At 38.1% G+C, this 14475-nt stretch overlaps 1 pseudogene; it reads right to left on the reverse strand.

Moving 5' to 3' along the window:
• Nucleotides 1-2847: 2847 nt before the first annotated feature.
• Nucleotides 2848-6319, reverse strand: LOC150002713 (6-phosphogluconate dehydrogenase, decarboxylating-like; annotated as a pseudogene).
• Nucleotides 6320-14475: the final 8156 nt, after the last annotated feature.

Raw genomic sequence — 14475 nt, forward strand, 5'->3', positions numbered from 1 at the left:
AATTTCTTCCCCTTTCAAAGATAATTTTTAGTTTTTGAAAAAGTCAGAGGTTTCAGAGCACCAAATATGGACTGGAGAGAAGCTGAGTAACCTGGGTGATTTGATGTTTCACTAAAACACTCTGAATGAGATGTGATGCATCAGTGGGTAAGCTGTTGTGATGAAGCTGCCAGTCACCCACCAGTTGCCCATAGCTGCAGTCTTCTGAATCATCTGAATAGTTTCCAAGGAGGAATGTTCAAGCTTACTGTAAAATTTGATGCAGATTCACTGCTCTACTTAGTCATTTTGAATGTGACAGCCACAGAGTACACATGATCACTCAATGATGTCTACCACCCCCACTGACTAGTACAGTGAAGTTGTCATTGTTCACACATGCACATTCCAATCCACTTGCCTTTGCTGCCAGGTTGCATTGATATCACACAAACCATTCTCATTATATTAACAATGGCTGGACTTTTTCTGGACAGACCTGTATCATTTCTATGAGAAAGTTGTATGAACCCATGAGATTTATGATGCCCTTTCTCCCCACAGAGGTGATTATAAGAGTACTTGTCAAGATGGGGACTTTGTGATTCTGGGGTCCTGAATAAAGGCTATAAGTGACCCTGTCATCCCTCACAAAAAAAAAAAAAAAATAGACATAAACTTCATTTTATTAAAATACTAATTTGTGGGACAAGAGGTTGTTTCTCTAGCCTCTGACAAACACCATTATTGTTTCTGCAGCAATAACTAACCTACCCTAACTAATACAGGTAGCTCTCTGAGCAGTTATTATGACCCAGCTCATCCTGTGCATGACTGAGAGAGAGCAATTTCTTAAAGATTGAACTGAAATGTCAAAGTTTTCCTGTCTCCACTAGACTCCCCAGTATATTATTCAACCACTCTAGTCTTCCTTCCTAAAGCATCTTTCTCTCAACTATGAATTTTCTATCTTTTTGCCACTTACATATGTTTATTTCATTTTTTAAGGTAATAGGCTTACAGCATTATATTAGTTTAATGTAAACAATATTTATATATATATATTGCAAAATGGTCACCATAATAAGTCTAGTTAACATCCATCAACAATACAGAATTCTTTCTTGTGATGAGAAAAAAATATACTTTCTTAATCACTTTCAAGTATGTAATACAATATTATTAACAATAGTCATCATGCTGTACATTGCACCCCATGTCTTACATATTTTATAAATGGAAGTTTGTATCTTTTGACTCTTTTTACCCATTATGCCAACCTCCAATTTCCTAGCCTCTGGCAATCACCAATCTGTTCTATTTCTGATCTTTCATCTTGTACCCTTTAAAGATATCCCCTTGATTCTGTTTCTGAGCAGCTATGAAGGTAAGTTTATACTACCTCCCTCCACCTCATATCTCTCATCATTTATATCTATAATCACTCCTAAATGCCTGCAAGTCTGTCCCTATTGAAAATATTGTCTGTAAATATATTTATCACCTCACAGTTACCAAAACTAATGGTTCCATCCTCTTCCACCACTTTGCCTCTTGAGCCTCTGATGACATTCCCCCATCGCTTTAATGATAAAGCTCCTCTGAGGAAGCTTTTTTTGGCCCTCTTATCTCTATAACTTCAGACACCACCAAGATTCCTCAGTCAACCTCGCCTTCACTTACGCTTTTTAAAATTTCTCCAAATGAGCTCATCAATCCCATAATTATGAGCTGATGTCTCAAAATCTGCACCTACAGCCCGAAAACTCATTCAGTTATTAATCATAAACCTCAAAGTGCACTAGTTCTCATAATCAATAGAAATCATTATCTTCTGTCTCAATTTCAGGCTATCTCTTCTATTTTCTACTATATCTCAACCCAGTATGTTAAAAACCCTCAATCATTGACCCCCGTTTCCCCTAACACACACTGATCAGTTCCTTAAATCTATTTATTTTTCTGCCTGTTGCTGGCCATTTCTTTGTTCCTATTTGTAGCCCCTGGACTTGCTGTGAAGTAGCCTCCTTACTGACCTGCTTGCCTTCATTATCTATTCATGCCAACCTTTCATTCATGAGATCTAAATTCTCTCTCTTAATTCTTGATTTGGTCATTTCATCTGTATCAAAGGAAGGAAAAAATATCATTGCACTACAAAGCCCTCTAAATCTGACTTTATAAGATTTTAGTTTTCTGTACTACACTACCTAACTAACTCCATAGTTCAACTCCTCAGATGACTCTGTGTGCCCCAGATCTTTTCCTTTCCCAGGTTTCTTCTTCTCTGTAATATTTCCCATTCTTCCTTCCTTCCTTCCTTCCTTCCTTCCTTCCTTCCTTCCTTCCTTCCTTCCTTTCTTCCTTCCTTTTCTTTCTTTCTTTCTTTCTTTCTTTCTTTCTTTCTTTCTTTCTTTCTTTCTTTCTTTCTTTCTTTCTTTCTTTCTTTCTTTCGAAATATAATGTGGCTTTTATTAAGTGGAGGAAAAGGAAATTTGGCTGCATTATACAAAGGATCCAGTCTAAGCAGATTCCACAAGATTCCTTCCTTTCTCTGTGATCTCTTTATCAAGGCAAACTCAGGGTTCTCCCTGAACCATGGGTACATGTGGACTGTTACTGCTTCAAGGATCTGGCTCCTCCTGTGGAGCACATGGCAATCCCCCACTAATTTCAGGAGGACAGAGGGGACAACGGTTTCCTTAGAACCACTCCCCAGGTGAGCTCAGGGTGACTTTTCAGGAAGCTCTTATGACACTATTTTAAAAGATTCTGAGCAGAAGGCAGAGCAAAGGGCCATGTAAGCAGTGATGTGTGGCAAATGGAATGTCCCTGTTTATGGATTCGTGGTGGATGACCCAAGTCTAATTAGGCATTGTATGAAGACAATGACAAGCTGCCCCCATGGCCTGTCCAGTTAGTATGAATAAAACTTTCCTGGTCTGGCTTCGAGTTCACAGGTGTGAGCCCCAAAGTAATCCTGATGAGCCTGGATCAGTTTGGCTGGCAGCATGTTGTGCCTGTAGCCATAGCAGAAGGAAAGGGCAGTGGTGAAGCAGAACACGCGGATGCCCACCTGGACCCCTGCACTGACCGCCCATTGCCAAGAGCCCTGCAGTCTTCCACAGCCAACTTAAAGAAGTTATCTAGCATTAAGTTCTGAAGTTCTGCATTCCATCAAATGCATCTTTTATCTTTCCAAGAAATGCCGCACGCCCCCCCCCCCAACATCAAGGCAATGCCACTATAGTTGAAGGTCAGCCAAATTTGGTGGCCCCCTGTCTTAGCAGCATAAAGCCTTGAGGCATAAGAGATTATCTTGGAAGCATAGAGGGCCTTTCAAATGTATGTCCTCCAGGAATTATTCCTTATTGCCTTTAAACTACATCTTTTGAGGTCTCTTCAGCTTTTTGCTAGCTTGAATCCTGTTGTCCTTCGGAGATGACAAGCATCTGGCAAAGACTGCTTCTTCTATGAGCATGATGGGCACACCATACTCCAGGCAGACCTGGCAGCCTACTTCTCCGTGCCCTTCTGCCCTGCACTGTCCCTGAATTTTGGCAGCAGAAGAGTGCCGTTGCTGTCTTGTAACTTGAGAATATTGGCTATGATTTCACTCAGGAGTGAGTCTAGCTCTGTCTTATTCCATTCCTCAAATGCTTGTGCCATCTCATCGTGCTCCATGCCCATGACATCCTTCAGCAAGTGGCAATCTTCACAGGCCAGCTACCAGACCCCTTCTCGATCTCATTGTGTACCATCTTCACAAAGTGTCCTGCTCCCTCCTCTCCCACCCAGTCACAGCAGGGTTCTCAGGTTTCTAGCTTTGCCGCAATGCCATGATTTGAAGATCGCCTTGATGATGCCAGGCTTCTTTGTCCTCTCCAGGGACAAAGTGATGTGTCACACTGGGCCCCCTCCTCTCCACCACAAACAAGATTCCCTTGGCCTTGAGATCTCGACATCGTCTTCTGGTATCCCTGTATTCAGAATCTTCTCCATCAATGATAATGTCACCAGTGCCCAACAATGGTACAAATTTTTCAATGAAATCCTCAACAGCTTGACCAGCCTTCACAAGCAATATGATCTACTGAGGCTTTTTCAGCTGGGAGACCATCTTCTCCACGGAGGGAGCACCAATCACTTTGGTTCCTTTCACTTCATTGGTCAAGAAATCATAAACTTTGAACTTCTGGCCAAGATGGAGACCTAGACAGACATGCTGCATCTCTCTCTACAATTAAGAAGGAATACAACTACCTCAAAACTAGAGACAACCAGAAGTTCCAGAAAATCAAGCTGCATGGAAGTCCAATAAACAAAGTTATAAAGAAGAAATACTCATCCATACCGGTAGGAGAAGTGAATCTGGGGAGGAGAGGACATGGTGTGGTGGCGGCAGTAGCAGCAGCAGCAGCAATTGCAGGTTGGCGGAAAGTATAGTCACAGATTTTAAAAAGTCAGGAGGGACACTTGGGGAGCGCTCCCAGCACCAGACCAGACTGAGCAGCTCATGGTCCCAGCGCTGGGGAAAATAGAGCCTTATTGCTTTTGACTATGCAAACTAGTGTTGACAGGGGTAGAGGAAGAAACTGCCAGTCTCTCAGCAGAGTCCACTTGTTTAAAGGGTCCCCATGGTCCTCGAGTGTCCGAAGACCCACCCACTCTGGGAACAACAGCCAGGACAACAGCTAGAGAGGCGCCAGTCCCATACAAAGTGGGAGAAGTGCCTGGAAAAGGGGCGAGTGCTGAGCAAGTGGCATTATTCCCTCTCTGACTCCGCCCCCACATATAGCACCACAACATGGTGAATCAGGTCGCCCTGTACTAACGAATACCTAAGGCTCCTTACAAAGTAACAGGAGCAACAGTTCTATCTAAGACACAGATGTAAACAATCACAGGAGCCTGTCAAGATGAGGAGACAGAGAAGTATGGACCAAAATGGGGAACAGATCAAGGTTCCAATGGGAGAAATAAGTGATAAGGAGACAGCCAACCTAACAAAAGAGGAGATAGCCAACCTAATAGATGATGAGTTCAAAACACTGGTGATAAAGACGCTCACAGGCTTGACAAAAATGCTTAAGTATGGCAAACGTACAAGGAAAGACATGAAGGCTATGCTAAATGAAACAAAGGAAAATCCACACAAAACCAATGATGAAGGGAAGGAAACTGTGGTTCAAATCAATGACTTGGAATATAAGGAAAAAAAAAAAAAACAGTCAACAAGTACAGAATGAGAAAACAAGAATTGAAAAAAATGAGGAGAGGCTTAGGAACCTCTGGGACAACTTTAAACATGCCAACATCTGAACCATAGGGATGCCAGAAGGAGAAGAGAAAGAGCAAGAAATTGAAAACTTACATGAGAAAATAATGAAGAAAAACTTGCCAAATTTGGCAAAGGAAATAGACATACAAGTCCAGGAAGCACAGAGAATCCCAAATAAACTACACCCAAAAAGGACCACACCAAGACACATCATAATTAAAATGCTAAAGGTTCACGATAAAGAGATAATCTTAAAAGCAGCAAGAGAGAAGCAGAGAATTACCTACAAAGAGGTGCTTATAAGACTATCAGCTGATTTCTCAAAAGAAACTTTACAGGCAAGAAGGGACTGGCAAGAGATATTCAAGGTGATGAAAAGCAAGGACTTACAACCAAGATTACTCTAGCCAGCAAAGCTATCATTCAGAATGGAAGGGGAGATAAAGTGCTTCCCAGACAAGGTAAAGCTAAGGGAGCTCATCATTACCAAGCTATTATTATATGAAATGTCAAAGGGACTTACTTAAGAAAAAGAAGATCAAAATTATGAACATTAAAATGACAATAAACTCACAACTATCAACAAATGAATCTAAAAAATAAAAACAAAACCCAGCTAAGCAAACCAGAATAGAAACAGAATCATAGGTATGGGGATCATTTGGAGGGTTATCAGCTGGGAGGGGGAAGAGGGAGGAATGGGGAAATTGCGCAGGGAATAAGAACCATCATTTGTTAGTACAAAACAGACAGGGGGCAGTTAAGAATAACATAGGGAAGGGTGAAGTCAAAGAACTGATATGCGTGACCCATGGACATGAACTAAGGAACAAGGGATTGCTGGAGGGAAGGGGGGTACTGGAAAGAGGGGGGCAAAGGAGAAAAATTGGGACTACTGTAACAACATAATCAATAAAATACACTTAAAAAAAAGAAATCATAAACTTTGGAAACTGTCCTATTGAAAGCACAGACCACAGAGCTGTGGTCATTAACCTTCAAAATTAAAATATACCCACTGACAGCCAATCCAGTCAGTGCAATATCAGCTTGGACCATGGTGGCAGTAGGCTGGGCAGGAGCAGAGAGATGCAGAGAGCGCAGAATGCACAGACCAGTGACCAAGGCTGAGTTCCAATGTGCCCAGTTACATTTCTTTAAGATACTTTGTGTTTTAATTTCCCCAGTAGACCCTAAACTATTCTCTGTATTATAATCTTGGTATTCCCAGCACCTAATCAATAGACAGATAGACAAATACATAGATAAGAATACATATACATATTCTTGCATTCTGAGATCATATATATATATATGTGTGTGTGTGTGTGTGTGTGTGTGTGTATTATTTATATATATATATATATAAATCCAAGTCTATATCTTTTTTTTTAGGTACAAATCACTAGACCTGCTATAGTTTCTTTTACCTTTACTACTATTTTCCCTTCAGTCAAGTTCAGTGTAAAAACTAGTTTTCACACTTTGTAAAAGTTCATGTTATCAAAAGGCAAATCTTCCATTTAGGCAAAAAGTATTTTATGATCTTTTATAGAAGGGGAAAGTCAGTGCTAAATTACTTAGAAACAGTTTCATAATGCTGTAAAGTAAAAGCTGTAATGAATAACTTGTCCATACTTTGTATGCCAAGTCATTTTTGAGCAAATCTTAAAAGTAATGCATAGGGATTTAGTCATGAGAATTTCAGCAAGATTAATGGAAGCAATGTTCCTCAAATCCCCTGGCACATCTCTGAAAATTTCTCATGTGCTATCAGTGATATTTTTGTGACTTAAAATTCTGGCTTTGGTTTCAGGTTGCAGATTTAAGGAAGCAATGAATGTGTTTCATATTGCAAACCTTGTAGCCTCAATTATATGATAACAGGATATCAGGTTTTGATAAAAACTTAGAGACTATCTGTTTTATCTGATACTTGAATTCTCTCTACAGCGTTGGCCAAGTAACCATGCTACTGTCATTTAAGCAAAAAAATCATTGCCTGCCAAATGTCGATTTCATCTAGACAAAGATTAAAGTAATTTAATTTCTGATGGTAAGAGATATGAATTTTAGAACTTTATAAAAAGAAAATTTAATCATTATCTATCTTCCCAAATACCCCAATGAAGCTTTAAGCTCCTAATTATAATTGAAGGAAATTCATGAAAAAGAAGCTACATGTCTATTTAATGTGGGCTTATTAATGTGAGAACATTCTTGAAAGTGATCTCTCTACAGTTAGCTAGTTATGGGATAGCTCTTGCTTACAGATATCTTTAAGATGGGACATTTGTCAAAATCTCTCCCCAGCTGGGAAATTTTCATCCTTTTAAGGTAGTGACAGAATATTCAGGAGGTCTAAGAATAAACTTCACCAACCAACAAACAAGATATTTATTTTTAAGAGTCAAAATGCTCTGGAGGTTTCTAAAACTTACCTTTTTCTTTCAGGGGTCTTCCACCTCACCAAAACAATCTTTAGGTTTGATGGAGAATTCTTCAACTTCTGCATCAGTCCCATCCTGATTTAGATCTGCAGAGTGACCCAGCTATTGTTAGAGGCTTAAAAACTAGTATGCTAAAAACCCACATTATTCTACCTCTGTCACGAAGAGCTAAAATACATTAATCTTTGAAAGACGATTTCTTTGTTATAATATTTATGGCACCATTTTTTCCTTATCAAAATTATTTTAAGAAACTTCTGTAACTCTAAATTTCCACTAAGTGTGACATCCCTTTAAGCCAAAAGAATGTCAACAGCAAACATATTTTAACATAAACTATAATCTATATCTCTATATAGATCACTGTTTCTAATGCAAAATTCTGCCAGAGTGCCAACCTAAGAGAAAGGAAACCAAATCTGGTTTAAGTAAAAAAGCCAAGAGTTCAAAGAACAGCAAGCCACAGTCTAGGCATTTCGCACTTTGATTCATGAAGTAACTACAGAGTGTGCGTTTGTGGTACTGTTTTTTCCACTGGCACTAGGTAGACTCTTTCTATCTTGAAGGCAATTGTTATTTTAGCCTGAAGTAAAGATCATAATCACTTAAATATCTAAAATGTTTAATAAAATCTTTTTCGAAATGCAGCAGGAAATTCTCAGATTGTAAGTGTATATGTTCTTCTGGGGAAAGTAGATTGAGAGTGTGTATTAAAAAACGTGTTCTTTTGACTTAAAAGGGCAGTGAAGTAGGTCTGAGAACAACCCCTGAGTTGTGCGGACTCAATAGACCATGCAGACTCTCAAATAATGCCACTGGGAATACAGAGAAAAGAAGGTGACAGCAGATGCTTTCTGGAATTTCTGGAGTATTTAGGGCATAAGAGGCAAGGAAGAAGGACAAAGGACAGGACAAAATAGCCTTTCCAAGACATTCCTCCTAAAGGGTGGATGAAGAAAGGGAAAATATGTGATTCTAAGATGTCAAAATAGACCTACATTGAACTTCAGATGCCTGTGAGGAAAAGTTTGCACCTAGTATTGAGAGAGTAAATAATCTGAGACACAAAGGTGGCCACATCTTTAGGAACTAAAGTAATTGAGAGTTGGAACATTTTAGCCACATTCTCTTAAAGAGGATTTGATCCAGAGTCACAGAAACCAAAACATATTACAAAAGCTTTAAACAAAATAGCTTTTGCTCTGGTAGCAAAAGCATAGATAAATATTTTTGGAGAAAACAGCAAAAAGTTAAGAGGGTGAAAAAAAATGAAATGAAAGTAAGATTAAAATTTTATGTGATTAATTCTGTTAATACGGGTCTACCTGTGTATGTGTGTGTGTGTGTGTGTGTGTGTGTGTGTGTGAGAGAGAGAGAGAGAGAGAGAAAGAGAGAGAGAGAGAGAGAGAGAGAGAACTTCTCATTTGTTCCTCTCTGACATATACATATGACTGGTTTTTGTCATTGTCCTACATGTTGTCATATGTTTTAGTGTTCAGGAGGTAAAGAACTAAGTAAACATGAAGAAAGTATTTTAGACAGACACAGCAAAGACAGTAGGTGGAGTGTCATTATTTCAATATTGGTGACTTGAATGGAAGCTGGACGTTTGTCCCCTAGATTTATGTGGGAAAACAACTGGCTTTCTTTTGAACATAATTTTATCCTGTACTCTAGGCAAACGATTAATCTTCAGTGTGGAAAGATTGTGTTTTTGTCATTATGTACTCTTAGACTTGTATGTCTCTTTTGCCAAGTGACCACACTCTAAAGAAAAAATGTAGATTAAAGCATAGAAAGTTATTATTTGTCCATAACCTCAATACACTTGAGTGGCCTTTACATGCTACCCAGTTTTAGCAAAACCAAAGTACAGAAGTTCAAAGAAAACTCCTAATGTGTATAATTATCTTTGTCTAAGATTATACTCATAATTATATAAATTAGATCAAAATGCTCTACATAGCCATCCCATCTAAAACTGATCCAAAATCACTTTTCTGTGTTAAAACTTACTCTAGCCACTCCCCATAATCAAACAAGAAAGCGGTCTAATTTTAGTCTAGATTGTAGTATCCCTGAATAAAAATAAACTCCTTTAAGCCATAATTCTGAAAGAGTACATTTTTCCTAGATTTACACAAATGGCATCAGAATCTGAGACTTTGCAATCAGTCTGATTCAATTTGTAGTAGTACCTAGAGTGGGTTCTTTAAATTGTGACATTATGAATATAGCAAAATAAAGTCTCAGGAAGAGTTTAACCCACATTTTTTTGAGAACCATATACATTTTATATGCCTACTGTACAAGGTGATCTATAATAAATACATTGAAGGTTTTTCTAACAACTTCCAGTTTCTCTTGCCAGAAGTGGGGAGTAAAATGTTCAATCCTGTGGCTAATTTCTAATTTACTGGATGTTCTTCTGTGTTTGTAGATACTAGTCTTCTCCCTTGGAGCCCAGTCTTCTCTGGAAAATGAACTTTGCTTATCACCAACTGTAGGCATGACAGAAGTTGTCTTTTAAGTGCTGGGTAAATATGTATGGCTTCCTTCTTTCTGTTTTCTTAACGTGTGTTTCTTTGGTTGCTCTGTTTGCTGCAATGGCTCTACTTTGTTAGTCACAGTATTCAGTCAAATGGGAAAACACTTTTGCAGAATAATAATCACTTTACACTTGATGGGGAAAATGAAAATTAATTCCCATGTAATGTTATTATACTTTCTATAGCTTATCCACAGCTGAGGCAGCTATTACATTTCTGAAAAAAAAAAATGAGGTGACTCATCTTTATCTAAATACAGTAGGTGGCAAGGTACAGTGGAGGACCACTACAGTGTCTCTTTCACACTCACCTCTTAAAATTCCATTCACACAGCCACATATGCATTTTATAATTCTTATGGTAGCTTGTCTATCTTTTTGACCTCATGCTCATTGATTCAGACATGGCACTTGAACCTAGTATGGCCAGTAAGAGAACTTGGCTAGAAATTTTGCAGCTGGAACCGAACAATTCCATGCCTCCTTGAGTCCTCAGTTTATGTGATGAAAAGAAAACAATGAGATGCTGCTGCCACTGACTAAAGAAGTAGACAAAAGGCATTTCTGATGAAAGGCAAGAATTTATCAAACATCATAGGAAAGCAAGAATGTTAGAATAATGTTTGATTACTTCAAATATCTAGTCCCATTCCTAATTTTTATCCTCCCAGTATGAATTTGTCTAGTATTACTAGCAAACAAATGAATCCAGATAAAACACTAGCTCACAATGCCTCAGAAGATAGGATATCTTCCTTTCAAGCAAATGGTCCTCACTTGATACTAGATCCTAACCACTCTAGACCTCATTTTTCCTAACTCAGGAGATACACCTGATTTCCAATGAGCGGGGTGCTAGGTATACTGTCAGCCTTGGGCCAAGTGTTATCTCCACAGGCTGAATTGTACTGCCCACCAGGAGACTGTGACAGGTGTTTCTTGGCCCCATTAGGTCCAGTGCTTCACTCTTACATTGATAGTACTTAAAATATATTAATCTATAGTTCTTATCAAGGTAGCCTGAGCTAAGCAGCTAAGTGAATTCTCAAAAAGATCCCACAGGCAATCAAAACTGATGAAAGATAATATGACATAATAAATTTCATACAAAGGTGTGTGTGAGAGAACCTAAGTATCACAAGCAAGTTTTACTGTCAAACACAGAATAATACTTTATTTTATTAAAACACTGATTTGTGTTTAGATAATACCTTCTTGACCTTTTCTAAAATTTTCTCTTTCATAGTTGCTTCTGGTTGCTTAGCTACTAGTTATTCAGTACTTGGTTCTCTACAGTGCTACCCTTTAAATTTTACTACTCTGAGAAGTTTAAGGTGAATCCCTGTTTTACAAGGTGGGGCCTGCAGCAAAATCCCCTCAATCCCACGAAGCAATTGTATGTAAATTTCAAACACATGCTGTGAGTGGTAATACTGACACATCAAAGAGAGTGCTGACATTATGTGATTTGGGGTTGTGAATACAATCCGAGGGCTCTCTCCAAACATCTTCCTTTTCCATTCATTTATATAAAATGCCACTGTCCTCTTAAAAACATTTATTAAAAGTGAAAATTCCAAGAATAGGGCATGTTTTAATACTATTTTCTATCATGCATACCTTGATGGAAATGGACGACTTGAGCAAGTCTGCTGAGGAGTAAAGGGGGGAGGGTGGCCCATGTACATATATGTGGGGCATGGAGGGCAGTAAAGCTGTATGAAACAGGATGACTGAGGTTGCCAAAAACAAATCCTTCCACCTGATTATTTTTTCCAGCTAGAAAAGCTTAAATGATATTTTTGATTATTTTAAATACATGAGTGGAAATTTTGAACAGGATCATTTTTGTCTTAAATACTAAAGCAAAAGGTTTAGCAGACTGATAGCTAGGTGACGATAATGTAGAAGTAATGATCACTATTGTCCAGCAAAGTTTGTATAGGTATGATTACATAAGTGCATATTGTAATAAATATTATAAATACTTTTTGTGATTATTTTAATAACATAAATATAAAACCATGACTAACTTATTATGGTGTAAAGTCCTTCAAGAGAGAAAACACATAATAATTAATTTCTGTATCTCTTATAGTGCTTAAAAAAGAACCAGGGAAATATCATGAACTACTGAAAAATATTTAAAATAATATATAAATAAATCAAAAAATATAGTGGATTTATTTTTAGTCTTAGCTTTTCTTAATCATAATCCAAGATCTTATTTTCCCTAAGTCTTTTACAAAAGCAGGAGTCAATGTTACTCATTGGAAATGCAATCTTCTTTGAAGGTTTTATTTTAAAAGTCAAAAAGCTAATATGTGCCTTTACCTTGTACCCAATATAGTATAAAACTGAGAGCCCCATTTCTCAAACTTAGATACAACTATAAACCCTTTGAACACTGAACATGATTCATCACTCACACAATTCATGTTTTAAGGAACATAGTTTGAGAATATTGATTGAAATTTCCCTACAATTTTACCAGGATTTTTACCCAGATATCTTAGCACTTTCTCCCTTAATTTCAAAGCTTTTGTTCTTTCTTAACTGGAAAGAAAAATGATCATCACCACCATTATCCCATCTCATAAAGTGACTCCCCTTGGTGTGTGCGCTTAACCAGCCTGGGGATAGATTTCTTCTAGCTCTCTGCTCAGAAACCATGCCTCTCAACAAAGACCTTACACGAAGCTTAATTTAAGTAAATGTTTTTATACTTTAACATTAAAATAGATGTTTTTATTAAGGGTTATAATGCATAAATCTGCCTTTAATTTTTAGTGTTACACATTTTTTAGCCAAACATTTATAAGCATACCATGGAAATTACGAATCTGAAAGGCTAAAATCTCACAAGGACTCCAGCATCGGCGCCATCTATACCCCTCTACTCCCACCCTTTTAGGAGGCTCATCTCCAATCTTTATTGTGAGTTGTTAATGAGTCCAGCAATACCTTCTGTGCTGAAATTATACAAGTGAAGGGGGCAGGAAAATCCTTGTCCTCAGTAGCTTATAATACAATAGTGGACAATTAGTAAGTAAATCAACCTTCTGCCCTAAATTTTCCATCCCAAAATCTATTTCCAGGGAGCACTGCTTACTTGTGATGTTTACTTGCTGTCACTTGGCTTCTGTTATTTTGAGAGCTTATCATTTCTCTTTGCTATCATGAGCCCAGTTCTGTAAGACCCTGTCCTACTCTCAGGCCTGGCTTCGAGAAGACAGCTGCCACTTAGCTTCTCAGTGGTGCAGGTGCCTCTTGTACTCATGCATTTCTTAAGATGCTGACAGGCAGGGTACTCTCTCTTTGAACATGGTCATCAAGAGAGATCTCAGCTTTGCTTATTTGAGCTTCTTGAGTTTTCTCCTACAATATCCTGGAGCAGTTCTGCCTTTTCTATCTTATGGTGGGCATTACTTTTCCCAAGAGTTCAAAAGCCAAAACTATCAACATGTTAACTCCAGGCCCTTGTCACATAATTAAATATTAAATATTAGAAAGTGCTTCCATACCCACAAACTTTTCTTTATCCAATCTTCCATAATGGCCCTCTTGATCCAGTAGTCTCACGATCCAATCTTATACATATCTTCTGACTCCCACCAGTATACCTTGGCTAGGGCCCTTAGCTCTTTATCAGTACAAAAGTGTCCCTTGTTTTACAGGCTCAGTGTTTTACCTCTCATTTCAGTTCATGCTGTGCCTTCATTCTAGTTCCCAGGACATGTATCATTTTGCAAGGCAAGGACCTTTCATCATCTTTAAGCTAGTGGGAATACTACCCTCTTGTCAAAAAGGTGTGAGCCACTGCTGAAAGTCCAGATAGTTCACAAATATCTTGGCTTTCAATGTTTTAAAACACATCAATCCAACTAGGGCCCCAACATTGACATAAGACTTGCTAAATAATCATGGAATGATAATTTTAAAAAATAGTTATGCCATCTTTAGGTAATGTGTCATGTGGGATGTGTGTGGGGCGGGGAACAATTGGAAAGCTGTAGAAGAATTCAGCGTCCTCAAATAGTGGTTGGGTTTTAATAAGATCAGAAGAAGAAAGAAAAGTTTAGAGAGACATTAAAGATGATAACAATAATACACAATTTTACTGGTAACAGGACTTGAGTTCCAGAGAGCAAAATGTATGTTTAGAGGAGGAAAAGGAAAGTAATTAGGGAGGTGTGTGAAATTATGTCAGGTTATAG

This window comes from Furipterus horrens, unplaced genomic scaffold, assembly GCF_987537825.1.
Source record: "Furipterus horrens unplaced genomic scaffold, mFurHor1.1.pri manual_scaffold_8, whole genome shotgun sequence".
Taxonomy (NCBI): Eukaryota; Metazoa; Chordata; class Mammalia; order Chiroptera; family Furipteridae; genus Furipterus; species Furipterus horrens.